The sequence below is a fragment of the Lactuca virosa genome, chromosome 4 (genome assembly GCF_052849685.1).
Source record: "Lactuca virosa cultivar CGN04683 chromosome 4, Lactuca_virosa_CGN04683_v6, whole genome shotgun sequence".
Classification (NCBI taxonomy): Eukaryota; Viridiplantae; Streptophyta; class Magnoliopsida; order Asterales; family Asteraceae; genus Lactuca; species Lactuca virosa.
The window spans coordinates 146,633,213-146,649,432 of NC_136429.1; positions in this window are offsets into that span (position 1 = coordinate 146,633,213).

The following is a 16,220-nucleotide window of genomic DNA, read 5'->3' on the forward strand; positions in this document are numbered from 1 at the left end:
ATCAAAACAAACATGAAAAGATCCAACCCAATTACCTTGTTTTGTACCATAGTTGAGAATGTACCTGTCATGCCTTGAGTCAACTTGGCTTTAGTCTCAAAATATTATATGATAATAGAAACAAGACTTTGGCCACTCCCTAATACAACTCAACAGAATCAAAGATCACAACACTTTTTTTTTCTTTTCAATATCATCAAGTCAATTCTTGGAACAAATTATGGTCTTACTCTCGTGAAATTATATGTGACAAAACATGCTCAACCATCTTTGTTTCATAAAATATAACAATGTCCTATTCCAGCTATTTGTTGGTCAACAACAATCTTTTTCTGAAAAATCTTTTCTAAAAAATTCCCTAATATTTATCCAGATTGGTTACAAACTTCAAACCACTTACACCAGCCAAAGTAATTAACATTCAGTCCAATGTCATAAGTTCAAATCCAAGTCCAAGGGAATCTTTTGACAGCCAAGTATTTTTCCTAAACACAATATTCAATTAAACTATAAACACAATTATATACAAACTTCTTAATTAAAATTTTTTTTACAAATAAAGCTCATGGCTTTCTTTGAAATCCGTGTAACGGGCTTCCAACCAACACATCGAAATCAAATGACCTTAGTGTGCTAGATTTAAAGAGATCCCTCGGGTTTACTTGCCCGAACCTCAAAGGCCACAGATTAGCTTTATTTGCTATTATTAAGTTCATGACTTTCTATGGAACCCATGTAACGAATTTTCAACTCAATCAGTCCCAAACAATTTAGCTTTAGGCGATTAGGTGTAAAACACCCCTCAGAGTTTACTTGTTCGAATCCCAAAGGTCACAGATTAACTTAATAATAGCTTTTTTTTTTTTTTTTAAGATCACATATACAAATATCTAAGTTAACACATAACACTCTTATTAATTTATTTATTTATTTATTTGGCCAATTTCTTTATATTTTCGTCCTTGACTTTTCTATTGTGGGACATCTCACGGTTTATTACCGTGAGGACTTCTAAGACATTTTTCAGGGGACTAAAGGTTAACATGCAAAGACCCGTAAGTATAGTTGAAAGCTATGTCCCCAAGCAGGGTATATAAAAGGGAATGAATAGAAAGGACTTTTAAGAGCGCTGGAAGGCTCGGGACATTGAGATTTTGCATTCTTTTTATGAACTTTTGAATTTGGAATTTTAAGTTCAATTGAGCATTACTACTCATAAGACCGGTCATATGTCCCAAAGAATTAACTCATACCTGCTGTTATGCTCCAATGTTGACAATCTTCTCACTTTCTGTTTTGCACAAGTAGCTTCGGGAGGTGTGCTCGTGTGTGATTAACTTGCTTTTAGATTTTTCAATAAAAAGAGCAAGCCAATTTCAAGGCACATGACTCATTTACCAGCTCAACTGTTTTGAAAAGATTCGGTTGCTTGGGAATGGATCGTTTTTTTTTTTTTTTTTTTTTTCTAATTATGCAATGAATGCAATGCAAAAATTTAGATGCAAACAAAATGCAAAGAAAATAATAAAAGTTAGAATAGAAAGAAAATCTTTTTGGTTTTTGAAAAATTTTCCATGCAGAAAAAAAATGAAAAAGAAAATGAAATGAAAATTAATGCAATATGTACAAAACTACATGCAACCTACATGCAACGGGATTTATGCATGGATGGATGCCCCTCCCCAAGCTTAAAATAAGCATCGTCCTCGATGCTTGGAGAGAGGCATAGCTGGCCTATTACGGACCGGGCGGTGGAGGATATGGTGGGAACTGTGAAGGATAATCAGAAGGATAAAATGGAGGCCACTGGGGTTGGGAGGATGATGGAGGCTGCTGCTGCTGGGTGGGAAGCACAAGTACTCTATGGATATCGCTCATCAAATGATGAACATTGCGGTTATGCTCCTCTTGAGCGACCCATCTCTGATCCTGGTCAGCCCACCGTAGCTCTTGTTGGGCCCAACGCTCTTCTTGCAAGTTACGGTAGTCCTGAAAATCAGAAGTGATTTCAGCGACACCCGTATAAATTTCTCCGACTTCCTGCTATATGCTGGTGTAACGGTGGTTCAAGTGTGCAAACTCGCCCATGTAAAGATTGTGTTCAGGAAAAGGAACGGGGTGAGATGAGCTAGAGGCACCAGCAGTAGGAGCAGGAGGAGTAGAAGTGGTGGTTGAAGGTCTACGGGCAGCAGTAACACCCAAGTTGGATTGGAGGTGCCAATTGGTAGAAGGGATGTCATTGGCCAAGACTAATATCTTCTTATTTTGGTTATCGACACGTAAATATTCTTTACCATCGACTGTCCAATGAACATCCCCATTGGGATGGCGGTGAAAGAGATGCATGATTTCCAAAACCTCAAGTGATAAACGAGTACGGCCCGAAATTATATTGGTTGGATTGTTGGGTAGATGGAGGCCAAGATGTTCAGCTATAATAGATACCATGCCTCCACAATGTAGCTGGCCACCATTGCTCAGGGCATTTCTGAGCATTTTCTGAACTACCCAACACCCAAAATGAGGGACTTCCTCGGGCTTGTTAATCATGCACCACAAAACTTCTAATTCTTTTTTGTTTTCCTTGTTAATCTCTTCTTGAGGAAATAAGAGAGAAGCAATAATCCGGTGGATGACCTTCAGAACCGGATGAATAATGCTAGAAGCTTTTGCTGTGCCTGACTGAAACTCATCTTCACAAGAGATAGTTCTCCAAAACGTTCCACACTCGCGCTCAAATACAACATTTCTTCTTCCTTTTGCTGTATATACATCTCTTTTCGCTTTTGGGGCACCAATAATATCACAGAGAGTATCAACATGAATTCTATGTGATTGATTGAGCAAACGGAAAGTGAGGATGTGCGTTTGGTAATCGAAAGTGATGGATGACAAGAATTCCAACATAGGTGTTTGATAACTGACTGCATGTAGATTCAATAGCCCTTCCCAACCAATGTTCTTGAAGAGCTTGTGGACACCTTTATAGATATGAAGGTTTTTGAGGGCTTGGATGTCCATAAATTTTTGAGCCGCCATTACTCTTCCAATAAGGCTTGCATACAAAATGTTTTGTTGATTGGTCTAAAAAATAAGACCAAATTCATATGGGTTTTCCATGGGATGTTGGTCTTGTTCATCATTAGACTCTTGACCACCCATATGTGAGGTCCCAATTCTAGCCCTTTTTCCACGGGAGGCCATTGTCAAATTGGATTCAACAAAGTTTTGCACACAATGTAGGACAATTTAAACTCAAGAGTATGAAAAAAAAAAAAAAAACAGCAATATCACCAAAATCACCCCAAAATCTAAGTATATGCACAAGTAAAGAGTTGGAACAATTATACCAATTTGTGCTTGAAAATGGTGGTAGGGTGATGTCCAATGCTTCCCCAAGCTTATCCTACAAGAAATTTCAAGCATTAGGTCGATATTTTAATACTAAAAAATTCTAGGGTTTGCTCAAAACCCCCAAAATCGGCCATGAGAAGTTGAAATAGAGGTGGAAGATAAAGAAGATGAAGAAAAGAGAAGAATTTCATACCTTGGAGCTTGATTTTTGATGCAAAATTGAGGAAGATTGAGTATTTGGAATGGTTTTTTCGAAGGGGGCAGTAAGGAGAGAAGGAGTCGCAGTTATTGAGAGAACAATGAGTGAAAAAATCAAGTTTTGGGTTTTAACTCGTTCAGCCCTGTTTTAACGTTTACACGGCCCGTGTAAACAGAAAGGCAAAATTTACTCGGCCGTGTAAATGTAGAGTTTTGACTGCGGTGGTTGGTCGTTTACACGGCCCGTGTAAACCACAAGCATACATTTACACGGCCGTGTAAATGTCTGTAAAGGCCAAAAAATTTTTGATTTTTTCACTTTTTGAATTTGCAACCCGCTAAACCTCTACTGCCCGAAAAATGATTTTTAACCCTCTTTTAGCATGAAAAACAACTTGGAAGTTTGAAAACAAAGAAAATACAATGAAAATATAAGAAATGACAAAAATACCCCCGGGTTGCCTCCTGGTTAGCCGCCCCTTTTTAATGTCGTTGGCTCGACTTGGACCCCAACTATTTGTCAATCTTGATACTTTGGATCCATTACTTCCTCCACCTCTTCATTCTTGACTTGAAATCCTTCATAATAAGGCTTCAAACGGTGACCATTTACCTTAAAAATCTTCCCGGTTTTCTCACTTGTGATTTCTATTGCACCATGCTCAAAAACATTAGTGACAACAAATGGTCCCACCCAACGGGACCTTAATTTACTAGGAATCAATTTAAAACGCGAGTGGTAAAGTAGTACCTTTTGACCTTTGTGAAATACCTTGCGTGTAATCATCTTGTCATGGAATGCTTTGGTCTTTTCTTTATAAAGAACCTCATTCTCATATGCTTCATTGCGGATTTCCTCAAGTTCTTGTATGTCCAGCTTCCTCTTCTTTCCCGATTCACTTAAATCCATGTTGAACTGGTTGATCGCCCAATAGGCCCTATGTTCCAACTCAACGGGTAATCGACACGGCTTTCCAAAAACAATACGGTATGGAGACATTCCAATTGGAGTTTTGTATGCAGTGCGGTATGCCCACAAAGCATCATCAAGGCGTGTACTCCAATCTTTCCTTGTTGTATTCACGGTTTTCTCCAAAATGCCCTTGATTTGTCGATTGCTCACCTCGACTTGTCCATTTGTTTGTGGGTGGTATGCTGTGGAAACTTTATGAGTAACACCATATTTCTTCAAAACACTCCCGAGCATACGATTGCAAAAATGCGTACCACGATCACTGATTAAGGCCTTTGGAACACCAAATCTGAAAAAAATGTTAGCCTTCAAGAAATCTATCACAACTTTTGAATCGTTAGTATGGGTAGCCTTTGCTTCCACCCACTTGGAAACATAGTCCACAGCCAAAAGAATATAAATAAAACCCGAAGATGATGGAAAAGGTCCCATAAAATCAATGCCCCAAACATCGAAAATTTCACAAACTAAAATGGGATTTAGGGGCATTTGATTCTTTGAGCTTAAAGAGCCCATCTTTTGACATTTATCACAACTTGAACAAAAAACATAAGAGTCATGGAAAATACTTGGCCAGTAAAATCCACTCTCTAAAACTTTTCTTGCAGTCCTTTGAGGACCAAAATGTCCTCCACAAGCATAAGAGTGACAAAATGTTAAGATAGAAGGTACCTCATATTGATCCACACATCGTCAAATCATTTGGTCAGCACAATATTTCCACAAATATGGCTCATCCCAAACATACCTCTTGGCTTCTTTCTTGATCTTGTCTTTTTGCCATCGAGTCAAATCTGGTGGAAATTGATTTGTAACAATGTAGTTCACAATATCGGCATACCACGGGGAAACTTTTGCTGAAAATAGGTTCTCATCGGGAAATGCATCATGAATGGGAGTTGAGTCATCGGGAGAAACAATCCTGCTAAGATGATCAGCTACAAGGTTTGACTTTCCGCTCTTGTCTTTGATTTCGATGTCAAACTCTTGCAAGAGTAATACCCATCGAATGAGTCTAGGCTTCGAATCCTTCTTTGCAAGTAGATACCTAATAGCTGCATGATCAGAATAAACAATGACTTTAGAACCTAGCAGGTATTGACGAAATTTGTCTAAAGCAAAGACAATAGATAGCAATTCTTTTTCAGTTGTTGAGTACTTGGCTTGTGCACTATCAAGTGTTTTTGACGCATAGTAAATGACATTAGGAACACGATCTTTTCTTTGCCCTAACATTGCACCAACTGCATGATTGCTGGCATCACACATGATTTCAAAAGGTAAACTCCAATCCGGTGATTGAAGTATAGGTGCTGTTATCAACAACTCTTTCAACTGATCAAAAGCTTGCTTGCACTGTTTGGAAAATTCGAATTCTGCATCTTTTTGTAGGAGCTCACACATGGGACGAGATATCTTGGAAAAATCTTTGATAAACCTTCTATAAAATCCTGCATGACCAAGAAATGAGCGTACCTCACGAACACAAGTGGGATAAGGTAAAGATTTTATGACATCTATTTTTGCTTTGTCCACTTCTAGACGCTTAGAAGACACAATATGACCTAGTATGAGACCTTTGTCAACCATAAAGTGACACTTTTCATAATTCAAAACAAGATTGGTCTCAATACATCTTTGCAAAATCTTTTTCAAATTACCCAAACACTCATGAAAAGAATTACCATAAACTGTGAAGTCGTCCATAAAAACTTCAATGATTTCCTCAACAAATTCCGAAAAATACTTACCATGCACCTTTGAAAAGTGGCTGGAGCATTGCAAAGTCCAAAAGGCATTCGCCTATATGCAAATGTTCCAAAGGGACATGTGAAAGTAGTTTTTTCTTGGTCCTCGGGTGCAACGGGTATTTGATGGAAACCGGAATACCCATCCAAGCAACAATAATGTGTTTTTCCCGCTAACCTTTCCAACATTTGATCAATGAAGGGAAGTGGGAAATGATCTTTCCGGGTTGAGGAATTGAGTCTTCTATAATCAATGCAAACTCTCCACCCGTTTTGCACACGGGTGGGGACTAACTCACCTTGGTCATTCTTTGTAACGGTAATACCTGTCTTCTTGGGCACAACTTGGACCGGACTTACCCACTTGCTATCTGATATAGGGTAGATCATCCCTGCATTCAACAACTTCAAAATCTCCTTTTTCACAACCTCCATCATTGGAGGATTCAAACGCCTTTGAGCTTCTCGGGAAGGTTTGTAATCTTCTTCCATAAGGATTTTGTGCATGCAAAGCGAAGGACTTAGCCCTTTGATGTCGGCTATAGTCCACCCAATGGCTTCCTTATACTCTTTCAAAGTGGTGACAAGCTCTTCCTCTTCTTTTGTTGACAACTTGGTGGAGATGATCACTGGCAAAGTTTCTTTGTCTCCAAGATATGCGTACTTGAGATGCTCGGGTAAAGTTTTGAGCTCCAATTCCGGTGCCTGCACAATAGAAGGAACAAGTTTCTCATTAGACATTGGTATTTTCAGCTTTGGAACATCAAACCTCATTTTCTTCTTCTCATCCATGCAAGACACAACCTCCATAATCTCTTTATCAATTGTAAATTGATTGGCAAGTTTTTCCACTCTTTCCTTTTGAAGATTCCTGTCTAAAATGAGAGCTAACACATCAAGATTAGACAAATCAAAACACTCCTCTGTCAATGGTTCAATGACATCCACAAAATTCAAAGATGAAATATCACTTGGATATCTCATAGCATCATAAATATTGAAATTTATCACCTCCCCATCAAATTCCATGGATAATGTACCATCATAAACATCAATTTTAGTCCTGGATGTTTTCAAAAAGGGTCTTCCTAGGAGAATTGAACTCAAATTTGGTGAGTCATCATCATCCATGTCAAGGACATAAAAATCTGCTGGAAACACTAATTCATTCACTTGAACTAACACATCTTCTAGCACACCTTTGGGATGTACTAAAGATCTATCAGCCAATTGAATGATTACCCCGGTCTTCTTCAATGTGCCAATATTTAAAGTTTTAAAAATGGAATATGGCAAAACATTGATAGAAGCTCCAAGGTCTAGCATAGCCCGTGGAACATGAAGATTACCTAATTTGCAAGGAACCGTGAAAACACCCGGATCCTTACATTTTTGAGGTAGTCTTTTCTGTAACACTGCAGACACATTTTCTCCTACTTTAACAGTTTCATTCCCTTTCAACTTTTTCTTGGATGTACATAATTCCTTAAGGAATTTAGCATACCTAGGGACTTGTTTGATGGCATCAATAAGAGAAATATTTACCTCAACTTTTCTAAACATCTCCATGATTTCATTGTCTTCCCTTTCACGCTTTGACTTGCTTAATCTTGAGGGAAATGGAGGAGGAGTGACTTTTGCTTCAATAGGAACTTGCTTTGAAGGTGTTTTTGACTTTTCTTCTTCTTTCTCTAGCTCCATCTCTTCTTCTTCTTCAATCATCTTAGGACCTTCATATTCTTTGCCATTTCTCAAAGTGATGGCACATGCACTATGTTTTGGATTCTTCTCGGTTTGCGCGGGTAGTTTGCCTTGTGACTCCAATTTACTCACAGAAGTGGCGAGTTGAGTCATTTGTTGCTCCAAAGTCTTGATGCTCGCCTTGGTCTCATTTTGAAATGTTTGAGTACTTGTGGCTAAACTCTTAAAAATGTCTTCCAAAGACATTCCTGATCCGCTTGAACTACTTCCTTGATGCATGTTTTGAGGTTGGAATTGAGATTGATGAGGAGGTTGAGTTGGCTGGAAATGTGGTTGATAACTTTGTTGGTGATGCATTTGATTTTGAAATGGGGGTCTTAGTTGATAAGGTGGTGGTCTTGGCTGAAAACTGGCATTAGGTTTATGCCAATTTGGATTGCTTCTTGGCTAGAAGTTTCCTTGTTGTTGACTTGAAAATCCCATAGCTTGAACCGGCTCTACATCTTCTTGTAACATTGGGCACATATCAGTAGGATGTCCAACTTGTGTACAAATACCACAAGGTCTAACTACTGGTGGTTGCACACCCTTATCCTTAGCAAGAATCATCACTACTTTAGTCAACTCAGAAAGTTGACTCTCAATTTTTGGGGTAGAAATTTCTTTTACTCCTCTTGGTGCATCACTGTACCATTCTTCTTCTTGTGTTGTATGCTTGGACTCTTCTGCCATGTTCTTGATAAGAACTCTGATTTCTGTTGGAGTCTTATCAGCTATAGATCCGCCACTTGATGCATTGAGTAATCTCCTATCCCAAGATGACATTCCTTCACAAAAATACTGCAACAACTGATATTCTGTAATCCCATGTTGTGGACATCTTGAGCACAATTTCTTGAACCGTTCCCAATAAGTATGCAAGGCTTCTTTTTTTTGTTGCTTGATACCAATTATCTCTCTGCGTAAAGCTGAAGCTCTTATTTCTGGAAAATATTTATCCAGAAACATCCTTGCAAGTTCATTCCATGTTGTGACTGACCCCGGTGGTAAGTCATACAACCACTCCTTAGCTGAATCTTGTAAAGAAAAAGGGAATGCCCTTAACTTGATTTGATCTTCTGTGACTTCATGTGGCTTCATACCCACACAAACAACATGAAATTCCTTAAGGAATTTATGTGGGTCTTCATTCTCAAGACCACGGAATGAGGGTAACAAATGGATGAGTCCAGACTTGAGTTCAAAGTTGATTGCTGCAGGGTAATTTATGCACAAAGGTTGTTGGGTGACATCTTGAGTGGCCCACTGTCTAAAGGTTTGTTCAGGTGGTGGGTTTCCTCCATGGTTGTCTGCCATGGTAGGAGTAGGTGAAGATGGTGGGGTGGTACTTTTGGATGTTGGTGAAGATGTGGTTGATGGATTTGATAAAGAAGCTCCGAATTGTTGTTTCTTTAAAAGTTTAGCTTGCTTCCTTCTTTGTTTTGCAGATTTCTCTATCTCCAAATCAACTGGTAAAGGTGTACCTGTGCGAAAAGATCTTGGCATAAACAATTAGTACTACCGTATCCCCGGCAACGACGCCAATTTGTTTGGTTGTCAAACCAACAAATAATGGGATAAAGGATATTAATAAAGCTCAAGTCACTGCTATTTCTTATACTAAATATAGTATAGAGTAAGCAGGGTCGGTCCACAGGAATACATGACTTCTTATCTTGCCATATTTTCACACATAATACAAATAATATTAAAATGGGGGATTGTGTTAGAACTAGATTTAAACTTCATAAATAAACAAGATTGTTAACAAAATTTAGTAAAAGAAATACATTTCCGATTCTGATTCTTATACATATATTATGTTGAAAGATGCAAAATGAATATGATTATGTTCTATCTAGGTTGGTAATTTAGATACTAATAAACTCTAATATCTAAGTTGACAAAAATTGTTTTATTCAAAACATGTTCTTCGAATAAAACTTCATTTAATTGATTTAATTCAAATAAGCTCTTTCTTTAAATCATTAAATGACTTTAAGTTCTTGCAACAATTACCAACAATATTCAATATTCCTCATAAGCTTGGGATTATGAACATTTAATCTTTGATTACACTCAGTTTGATTCAATTACAATCAATTAAGTGCATGTTACTAACATCAAATCATAAAACATATACGAATTTTACAATTTGATTAACTAGATTGATAAAAACCCTAATTCATTGATCAAGTGAAAAAGAGAATAAACCAAACACTTGATTAAGATCAAATCAAAGATTACTAGATGTTAAACACAAATCAAGTTCAAGTTACAACCTAACAACACATACTTAAGAATTCAGATTCGGAAATGATTTTGAAATCAACCACACATGTCTAGATTAAACTACAAATCAAACAAGTTTAAACTTCAAATTGACTTACAAAAAGGAAATTAAAATGTTTCCAAGCGTTAATCTACTTCCAAAAGCTCTGAAAATCGCCTTCTCTCTGCCCAAAATCCGACCTAACCTCCAACAAAACTGATTGTCTCAATTATATGAGAGTAAAACTACTTTAAAAACTGTCAAGACGTTTACACGGCCCGTGTAAATTAAAGGGTGCCATTTACACGACCGTGTAAACAAGAAAAGTAGAATGCTCTTGCATATGCGTTTACACGGGCTATAAGCCATCATTTACACGACCGTGTAAATGTCTGAAAGGCTCAAATCTTCATTTCTTCATTCTCTCTCTCTTCAATGCTCCAAAACTTCTGAAACTTTATCTCCAACTCTTTTTAACTTCCTCCATCAAGATCCAACCTTCAAAAGTCCCTGAAATATCATAAAGTGTGTGAATGGAATTGCATCATGAAAAATCCCGAAAAATATGCAAAATGCATGAGTTTAAACCTAAATGCAATGCACTTTTATGAACTAAAACTACAAAATGAATGCATGAAATGCATCTAACAATATCCAACGAGCCATACATGTCATACATAATCGTGAACCATACATTGCAGCCATATACCATAATCAATAAGAGCGCTATGTGCCACCCATAGTCTTGCCATTATGCCACAAGCTGCCTCATGGTCTTTCCTGCCAGGTCAGGGGCCACAACCCTAGGTCTTACAGACAAGTGCCAAGAGCCACCTCCTGGTCTTCCATGCAAGGATCACAAAGACAACTAGCATACACACTATAATACTTAACTAATTACTTGCCAGAGTTCAGACTCTGGTCTTGCATACAGTGTGCCAGGAGCCGCCTCTTAGTCTTTCATACATAATTCCAAGGGCTAACCCCCGGGTCTTCCTACAATACATAAACCAATGGTTCGACATGCAGAAGCTCCCTGAAATAAATCCCTAGTGCTGCCCTGACGACGTCTCCGATCTATCAGATCAAAATAACAACAAATAAACAATTGGATTCCATTCCTAGGCCTACTAACCATAATTGGGGTAAAATGACCATTTTACCCCTGACCCCAAACAAGTACCAAAACTGAGGCCCAATTCCCAAAACCAACAAGGCCCAAAACCAAAAGATCCACAAAGGCCCACTAATGGCCCAATTCTCAAAATTAGGCCCAATCCCATATGGGTCTTATCTTAATCCCATATTTTCCTTGAATACAATTCATATTATCTCAAACACCCATTGGGACAAACTTGGTTAAAGACATAAGTCACAAGTCAAACTCAACGCTCCGAGTTGACTCAACTTGCCGAGTTCTCCCTCAACTCGCCGAGTTCCCCTAATAATCAACAGAATCGTGAAAAGTCGATCCAAATCTCCGAGTTCACCCATGAACTCGCCGAGTTTCCTCTTTATACACCAGAATCGGGAAAAATCATTCCAACCTGTCGAGTTCACCCATGAACTCACAGAGTTCTTCAGTCAGCAAAACCTCTTAATATATTAAGCCGTCATTTCCAAAACTAAAGGCTCCACCATTCAGATCTCAACTGAAATAACGCCTGGAAGGGTAAAGTTTCCAACTTTACCCTTAAGAACCAATCTAATGGGTCAAAAACCCAAACCCTAAGCTTAATAGGTTAAGGGCTTAATCATTAATCAGCAAATCATCAAGACAAAGCTCATGGATGCAAATCTAGACCGTAAAGGCTGAAAGGTCATGTAAAGTTTCCAACTTTACTCTCATGCAAGGCTAGAAGAAGCTCACAAGCTCAAAAGAGACCAAAAGAAGGGCTTAATGGATGCGTGGAGCCCTTAAGACCATAAAGTTGGCACCTTTATGCTACAAGAGCTCCCAAGAACCATGGATCTGAAAGAATAACTCTTTTGGGACAACCAAAACCCCCCATCAACCACTCAAACTTGGCTAGACCATGGAAACTAGCCCTAGCAAGGAGATCTAAGCATATAATAAGCAAGGTTGAGACTTTATACCCGAAAAATGTTGGAAATGGAGTAAGGAATCGAGATCTAAAAGCTCCTTCTTGAATCCCTACCTTGCACTAAGTTCCTCTTCCTTAAAGAAGCTTCAAACACCCCCCCCCCCCAAATGCACTCAAAATGGTCTCACGACACTCAAGGAGGCTCTAGGGTTTTGAGATTAGGGTAAGAGGCATTGGAGGCTGGAAATGAGGCTAACACCAGGGACTTAATGTGTTTAAATAGGGTGCAAAACCCCGAAATTAGGGTTTCTCAAATGATGTCCAACTCGTCGAGTTGGCCTTTTCACCAACTCGTCGAGTTGATCCTCAAAAATGCATGTGCCAAAAACCTCCAACACGTCGAGTTTCCTTCCCTAATATCGACGAGTTTTCCTTTAGCATGGATGATTAATTTCCTTAATTACCTTCTAGATTTTGTGTGTTACAACTCTCCCCCACTTAAATTAGATTTCGTCCTCGAAATCGCTCCTTATTAACACCCATCGAACAACCAACCTGATGATCACAACCGAAAATCATGTCCATAACCAATCTTCCCAAGATAACCGAAACCCAAACCGACACTTCTAACCTGAAGAAAACAAACAGACCTTCTGCCCTGCAATCCATTTCTACCTTTCTGAGTCCTGAACTCTATAATGGTCTGACACTCTGACAGACCGCTCCCGCTGGGACCACTCCCTGCCAAACTCTCAACGAATAGCAAACTAATCATAACACTTCCAACAATGATCTATCCAGATCTACCGAAACCAACATTAGAATAGTTCTCCGAACCCGATGAAGAATGAATCCTCAAGCTCTCGACTAAAAAACAATCTCAGCCCACCTGGAATCCGAAACCTAAATTCTCAATGGTCTGACTCCCTGTCAAACCTCTAACACCGAACTGCTACTAAGCCATCCTCATAGAGTCTCGCACCACACAAAATGCTCCCAATCCCTGATCGCATTGCTACTTCGAAGGTAACAAGGTTACTGACCATAACAACTGCAGAACACTTATACTTGACAGAAGGATTAGATAATCCTTCGAGTAGAAGATTCATCCCTGCAACCGGTAGACTCAGACGAGAGCTGCACAACAGGGTGAAATCAATTACTATGAGATTATTTAATCCCCCTGTGAGTGACTTAGTCATTTCCCAAGCAACCAGTTACGTCACACACACACACGACACCCAAACCTTTAATGCTGCCCGAAACACTGAAACTGCCCGAAACACTGAAACTGCGTCCTGGATACTTTCTAAAAATCCACTGAGACCTCCCTGGTCCCAATTAGTCTGCCAGTCAACTGAATTACCGGGTTCCAGCCCGGTTGCTGAGTCAAAAGACTCCCATACAGCTGCCCCTCGCGACTCTCGACAGAAAGCCTCACATGCAATAACTACCCAAACCATCTCGACACTAACATGATGCTAAACTAAACGCTACAGGACCAACTGTAGTCTTTCCTCATACCTAGTCTCTCGCGACCTACCAATTTCTGATTCCAACATGTTTTGGTCCTCCCACAGCCATACGAACTAAACCACCCTGACCTAAACTATCCGAAGAAAGCTACGAGCAAAACACAGGTTTGCCACAATCTCACCACTGCACAAACACCGGTTAATGCTACGGGCCACCCCGCAGTCTTACAACTCTCATCATGCTAACTGACCTCTAGTGAATGCTACGGGCTACCCCGCAGTCTTACAACACATCCATTTACCATAATCGTATCCCAATGCCTTACCCTTAATCTATCAAATCGAACACACCCAGAGTCGAGCTCACACTCGACCGAACGCCAAAGTTCAACTCGAGCTATGCCTGGAACCCTAACCTGGTTCCCCAAAGCCTGCTATCAAGCACCAAGAGAATGCGATCTCAATGTTGGTAAGTTTCCCAAACTTCCAAATCACACAATCCTCAATCCAAAAACAGCTACTTGGGTCGCCTTCCTCTCCGACGGGGATGCGAAACTCATCCAAGTTTCAAAACCGCTCCTGCTCCTGAAACCCTGGACGATTCTCCCCCGCTTTGATTCGACTAAATTCTCACAGCACATGAGAATTGAAGAATTCCCAATCCTTCTTACTTTCCAACGATCGATCTGATGACAACCAGCGTTTACCAAAGCTAGTGCTCCATCACTAGCCAAACCCCAAAATAGCACACAACTTCTAAAGACCAGATGAAAACTTCCCGAATCTCAGCGAAACCGATAGCCCCTGGTGCTTGAAATGATTCCATACCCAAATCTTGAAGCCCAAAAGACAGATGCTCCAATCAATACCTCAGCAACAAGACACTTCCCTTGGCGCTTCCAACAGCCAATCCAAGAACAATTACTAAAACCACCTAATCCTGACGATGATGAATAACAATCCTACGGAACCCAGACCGCAGACCTTCCACATAATTTCCCTGAGCCGACCTTGACCATGACCAAGAAATCACAGAACACCCCAAACCCGCAAAAGAAAACACCCTTTCACTAACCACTAACAAACAACGACATGCAATTGGCATTTGACATCACTTGAAAATATAACCCAAACATAAGCAAAGAAATAAACTAGAGATACACTTACCCATATCCGATGCAATATTCCAAACCAATTCAAGATTCTCACAACAAAATACAGATAAAACTAGAAAGAAAACAAAAGATACATACCTGCGAAATTGCCTATTAGAGTCCTGACCTCCCTTGTCTGGTACTGTAAAGCTCGATACCTCTCCACTGGGGCTCCTGCCCTACCTTCTCGTCCATCAGTGATACTCAAAGTAACCGGAGCAGGCGCACTCACTGCTCCTTTCCTCAACATCGGACAGTCGGCCTTCTTGTGGCCCACCTGATCACAAAGAAAACATAACGGGTTTTCCCCCTAAGGACAATCCCTGCTGACGTGACCAACCCTGCCACACTTGTAGCAGCCCAAATCCCTGGAACGACAAACTCCTTCGTGCAGTTTCCCGCATGTGATGCACTGAATCCGACCATGTTGGCCTCTCAAAATCTGATCTGAAGTCTTGGGTCTCTTCCAGGAATCCTACAATATATTCACTTGATCTGACCCCCTCTTCCCAATGTGCTCCAAATTGATATCCCGCTCTCGGGCTCTAGAATCATATCATTCAGGGTCTCACACCCCGAGATACTCACGAACTCCTTGATATCATCTCGCAGCATATCATGATACATCACTTTCTTCATTTCCTCATTTGTTGCATACTGCGGTACCAATAAAGCCCTCTCTCGGAACTTGGCAGTGATCTCTGCCACAGTCTCAGTAGTCAGGAAGAGATCTAGAAACTCTAGCTCCAATTGCTATACCTCAATCGTCGGTGCAAACTCAGCTAGGAACCTGATCGCGAAGTCATCCCATGACATAACATCCACAACATCATCACCCAACTCACTACCGACTTCTTCCCACCAATCTCGTGCCTTGTCCTTCAGTAGACAAGAAGCATATCTGACATTCGCCTCCTCGGGGCAGAAAGTCGTCCTAAACGTGTTAGCCACATCCGCTAACCACCTCCTACTGACAATGGGTTCCCTTTCCCCATGGAACGCAGGAGCTCCACAAGCACGGAACTCCCGAAAAGAAGGAGTGCAAGCTCCAACAATAGCCATAATCTCAGCACGAAACGCGCCCAAGCGCTCATCGAATAACTCCGAAACACATCGAGAAACCTCCGATAAGACGAACTCCCGCAACTAATCACTAATCGGCTCAATACCTGCACCTGAGCCGGAACCCGAACCAGAACCAGAACCACTTCCTGAGAGCTCATCTCTAAACTGAAATATCACAAGCCAACTATCAGAACAA